This window comes from Pristiophorus japonicus, chromosome 11 (assembly GCF_044704955.1).
Source record: "Pristiophorus japonicus isolate sPriJap1 chromosome 11, sPriJap1.hap1, whole genome shotgun sequence".
Classification (NCBI taxonomy): domain Eukaryota; kingdom Metazoa; phylum Chordata; class Chondrichthyes; family Pristiophoridae; genus Pristiophorus; species Pristiophorus japonicus.
The window spans coordinates 134671393-134677490 of NC_091987.1; positions in this window are offsets into that span (position 1 = coordinate 134671393).

Consider the following 6098-nt stretch of genomic DNA (forward strand, 5'->3'; position numbering starts at 1 on the left):
ATTGCGAGAGATTGTTGGTCGGTGAGTGATGGGGGTGTGGTGCATTGAACAGTGTGTGAGGCTAATGGTGCATTCACTCACCTTCACCACTCGTGTGAGTTCATTAAACTACTTGAGGCACTGGGTCCAGGTCCTCAGGGTAACACTCATCGCACTCCTATCTCCTCCCACATCCTTCTGATATTCTGCATGGAAGGCCTCACTGTACATAAAGGATCTAAACCCCCAGGGCCAAAGCCTCCAGTGTCGTATCCGAAAACCTCCTCGCCCTTTCTCTTGCCTGTTGTGCCATGGATTAATCCACACTGACAACAACAACAACTTGTATTTATGTAGCACCTTACTCATAGTAAAACGACTCATGGCACTTCATAGGATTATTAAAAGACAAAAATTTGACACCGAGCCACATAAAGAGAAATGAGGGCAGATGACCAAACGCTTGGTTAAAGAGATAGGTTTTAGGGAGCTTCTAAAAGGAGGAAAGAGAGGTAGAGAGGCAGGGAGGTTTAGTGAGGGAATTGCAGAGTTTAGGGCCTAGGCAACAGAAGGCATGGCCACCAATAGTTGAGCAATTATAATCGGGGATGCTCAAGAGGGCAGAATTAGAGGAGTGCAGACTTCTCGGGGGGGGGGTTGTGGGGTGGAGGAGATTACAGAGATAGGGAGGGGTGAGGTCATGGAGAGATTTGAAAATAAAGTTGAAAATTTTGAACCAACATAGTTCAGCGAGCACAGGTGTGATGGGTGAATTGGACTTAGGACACGGGCACCCGAGTGTTGGATAACCTCAAGTTTACGTAAGGTAATATGTGGGAGGCCAGGAGTGCATTGGAATAGTCAAGTCTAGAGGAAACAAAGGCATGGATGAGGGTTTCAGCAGCGAATGGGCTGAGGCAAGGTTGGAGCCGGGCGATGTTACGGAGGTGGAAATAGGCGGTGTTAGTTATGCCGCGGATATGTGGTCGGAAGCTCATTTCAGGGTCAAAACTGACACTAAGTTTGCGAACAGTGTGGTTCAGTGTCAGACAGATGTCTGGGAGTAGGATGAAGTCAGTGGCTAGGAAACAAAGTTTGTGTCAGGGACCGAAAACAATGGCTTCTGTCTTCCCAATATTTAATTGGCGAACATTTCTGCTCATCCACAACTGGATGTCGGACAGGCAGTCTGACAATTTAGAAACTGTGGAGGGGTCGAGAGTAGTGGTGGAGAGGTAGAGCTGGGTGTCGTCAGCGTACATGTGGAAACTGACATTGTGTCTTCGGATGATGTCACCAAGGGGCAGCATGTTGATGAGAAGAGGAGTGCAGTTGTAAGAGAGTCAGGAGAGAGTTTTTTCCAGGGGTAGAAGGAAGTAGGGTTGGGTGGGGAAGGGCGATGTGGGTGGAGAGCGACATACGAGGAAGTAGTCAGAGAGGGCCTTAACTGTGATTGACACGCTGGAGTAGCAAGACCACGAGAGATGAAAAGGACAAGGGGGTGGCCATGATTATGGGATGGGGAGTTTACATGTAGAGAGAGATTGTGAGGATAGGAGGCCAGTGAACTCAGAGGAGAGAGAGCAAGATGAATTGAGATGGAGGTTGAAATCACTGAGGATGAGAAGTGACTTGGTGCAGAGACTGAGGGAGGAAAGGTGAAGATATCTCAGTGATAACATTTTCATGGTGCTTGGGTGGATGGTATTGAGAATTTTAAATGAGAGGTGAGAGGGGTGGAATAAGATGAGATGCTCAAAGGAGGAGAACGTGCTGGAGGAGTAGGGGACAGACCAAGGTACGATTTAGTGTTGAGAACCACACTGCCACCACGGAGCGGGGCAAGTAGTGGAAGATATAGCCAGGCGGGGAGGCTTCAGTTAAGGGTATGGTGTCATCACCCCTCAGCCAAGTTTCCATCATGGCCATGTGTTGATGCAATCGTCCACGATAAGCTCATGGATGCCAAGAGCCTTGTTCGCAACTGACCACTGACAATGAGCTGCTTCTGCAACAATGCACTCCCCTTTAAGTAGCGCAGAGCGCCTCGGCCAAATATTATAGACCAATAGACTGCACCCAATATTAGCCCCCTGTTCAGCGCTACGCCAATCAACAACATGTTTAGTGCTGAGATCAGCGCTGCAATCATTACTGTAATGTATGTACACCAACAGGGGACACTACCGTCGGAGGTCCTAGGGTCATAGGTACACTCGTGCTGGGCTCGGTATATAACCTGAACTTCATCTTTGTATCTTCATTTCTGGAAGCCATTAAAGACCGACCAGGTTACACCTAGTCACTGGCTCACAGTACGGAGTTCATTGTATCATTTCATACACCACAACTGGCGATGAGGCAAATACGAACCCACGCAAAAGTATGGCGAGCACAGCACAATCGAGTACTGTTGGAATTCTCGAGAGATTTAATGAGGGAGAGGATTGGGGAGATTTCACGGATCGTCTTGACAGTATTTCGTAGCAAACGACCTAAACAAAGACAAGAATGCAGAGAAGTGCAGGGCAGTTCTTCTCACCGTCTGTGGCCCCACGATCTGTGCACTCATCAAGAATCTGCTCTCACCCACTCTTCCTACAGAAAAGGATTACAAAGAACTGTGTGCTCTAGTTCTGGAACACATTAAACCCACGGAAGAAATCCTCATATCCAGATATCGCTTCTATACGCACGTTCGTCCAGAAGGCCAGGACGTAGCGGCATTTGTTGCTGACCTGAGACGTCTTGCAGGGCCTTGCAAATTTGGGCCTGCGTTGGAAGACATGCTGCGTGACTTTTTCGTGATCGGGGTCAACCACGAGGCGACCTTCAGTAAGCTGCTGGCTGCGGAGACGCCGGACCGCAGCAAGGTCATTACTATCGCCCAGGCTTGCATGTCCATGCAGAAAAACACGAAGCAGATATCGCGACAAAACAGGACTCCATGGCAAGTACTGTGTACAAAATCGCATCGACAGCTGGCAGAGCTGCACATGGCAGGGCCTACTCGACTGTGTCTGCAAGACCAGGAGCCGCTCAAAGTGCGCCATCAAGGGCCTACTCGACTGCGTATGCGAGAACGAGAGCCGCTCAAAGCCCACCATCAGGCGCAAATCCGAGCTCAACGTGTTGGCGTTGTGGGGGCAATCACCGGACCCATCAGTGCCGCTTCAGGCAGTATGTATGCAAAGGGTGTGCGAAGACGGGGCATCTTCAGCGGACGTGTCCACAGTGGAGCAAGCGAGCTGCGACACACCACGTGGATGATGATCAATTCAGCGTGGATCAGGCGATGCAGCCCGAGGCATTTGAGAGCTCCTAGGAGGAAGTGTATAGCGTATGTGCATTCCTAACAAAGAGCCAACCGATAATGATGGAGGTAAGATTACTAACAAAGAGGCAACCGATAATGATGGAGGTAAAATTAAACGGCGTGCCACTATCCATTGAATTAGACACGGGTGCGAGTCAATCGATAATGAACCAGAGGACTTTCGAAAAGCTGTGGGAGACCAAGACAGAGAGAGCCAAACTGAGTCCGATAAATGTGAAGTTGTGTGTCTACACCAAAGAGCTCATACCAGTAATCAGTAGTGCAGCAGTAAGAATGTCGTACGAGGGAGCGGTTCATGATCTACCATTATGGATTATCCCAGGCAACGGCCATCGTTATTCGGCAGGAGTTGGCTCAAGAAAATAAAATGGAAATGGTACGATATCAAAGCTTTGTCATCAGCGGATGATGATTTGTGTGCTCAAGTCCTGAGCAAATTTCCCTCACTGTTTGAACCGGGAATTGGCAGCTTCAAGGGAGCTAAGGTGCAGATTCACCTAGGCCCAGAAGCAAGGCCCATCCATCACAAAGCCATGGCGGTCCCGCACATGATGAGAGAAAAGGTCGAGCTCGAATTGGACAGGCTACAATGCGAGGGGGTCATCTCACAGGTCGAATTTAATGAATGGACCAGCCCCATTGTTCCGATGTTAAAGAGCGACGGCACGATCAGGATTTGTGGAGACTACAAGATCACGATCAACAGAGTTTCGAAACAAGATCAGTGCCTGCTACCGAAAGCTGATGACCTGTTTGCAATGCTAGCCGGGGGAAAATCGTTCACCAAAATGAATCTAACGTCAGCCTACATGACACAAGAACTGGTTGAATCATCAAAGAAACTTACGTGCATCAACACACAGAAAGGACTGTTTATTTACAACAGGTGCGGTTTTGGCATTCTTTCGGCCGACAGCCATATTTCAGAGAAACATGGCGAGCCTAGGTGAAATCCGTCCCCAGGACCATGGTATTCTAAGATAACATCCTAGTCACAGGTCGTGACACCGCCAAGCACCTGCACAATCTGGAAGACGTTCTGTGTCGTCTGGACAAAGTGGGACTCAGGCAGAAACGCTTGAAGTACATTTTCATGGCACCAGAGGTCGTATTCCTTGGACGAAAGATTGCTGCAGACGGAATCAGGCCTACAGATGTGAAAACAGAGGCCATCAAAAATGCGCCCAGGCCCCAGAATGTGACGGAGCTGCGTTCGTTCCTGGGTCTTCTCAACTACTTCGGTAACTTCTTAGCCAAATTGAGCACAGTATTGGAGCCTTTGCACAAGCTGCTCAGGAAAGACGACGACTAGGGGTGGGGTGAACTTCAAGACAGAGCCTTTGAGAAGGCTAGAAATCTGTTGTGTTCCCACAAGCTACTGGTACTGTATGACCCATGTAAGCGTTTAGTTTTGACCTGTGATGTGTTGTCCTATCGTCCTATGGGATTGGCTGCGTACTCCAGCAAGCCAATGAATCAGGTAAACTACAACCAGTTGCATATGTGTCTCGAAGCCTGTCCATTGAGCCGGTTACCGTTGCTCACACCGGAGGTGGAAATGCCAATGCCCGCAGAGCTACTCATGGACATGGATGCCTTTGTGAGTGAAGGTTCGCCTGTCACTGCTCAACAAGATAAAACCTGGACCAGCCAGGCTCCGACCCTATCGGTTGTAAGACGTTCTGTTCTTAACGGGGACTGGTTGACCATCCCCAAGGAAATGGGTGATGAAACCAAACCGTACAGCCGTCGCAAAGATGAGCTTTCCACCCAGTCCGACTATTTACTGTGGGGTAATCGTGTTGTAATGCTGAAGAAAGGCAGGGCAAGATTTGTACGGGAGTTACATAGTACGCATCCCGGTATTGTCATGATGAAGGCCATCGCCAAGTCCCATGTTTGGTGGCCTGGCATTGACTCGGACTGGTCAAGCGTGCATCAGTGCAGCACTTGCATGCAGTTAAGAAATGCCCCAAAGGAAGCTCCGCTCAGTCTGTGGTCATGGCCATCCAAACCGTGGTCTAGAATCCACATCGACTTTGCAGGCCCTTTCCTCGGTAAAATGTTTTTTGTGGTGGTGGATGCATAGTCCAAATGGATAGAATGTGTGATCATGTCATCCAGCACTTCCACTGCCACCATTGAGAACCTGAGAGCCATGTTTGCCACACATGGTCTGCCAGACATTGTCATCAGCGACAACGGACCGTGCTACTGGAGCCTGGAGTTTCAAGAGTTCATGAAACGCAACGGCACAAAACACGTGAGGTCAGCCCCATTCAAACCCGCGTCCAAAGGTCAAGTGGAGCGAGCAGTTCAAATCATCAAGCAGAGCCTGAAACGCGTGACTCATGGTTCCTTGCAGACACGCCTGTCACGCGTACTGCTCAGTTAAAAGACAAGGCCACACATGCTCACTGGGGTCCTGCCTGCGAAACTATTGATGAAGAGAGGCCTCAAAACCAGGCTCTCTCTAGTCCATCCTGATCTTAATGATCATGTCGAAACCCGACGTCAACGCCAGCAGTGGTATCACAAGCGCGTCGCAGTGTCACGTGACATATCTGTAAATGACCCAGTGTATGTACTTAACCATGGTCAAGGGTCCAAGCAGTTCCCGGGCAATGTTACGGATAAGAAGGGTAACCGGGTGTATATAGTTAAGCTCAAGAATGGACAGATGTGCAGGAAACACATTGATCAAATCAAGCTAAGACACACTGACGAACCGGAACAGTTGGAAGAAGTCACCGCGAGTTTAGACGACCAACCAACTCATGTC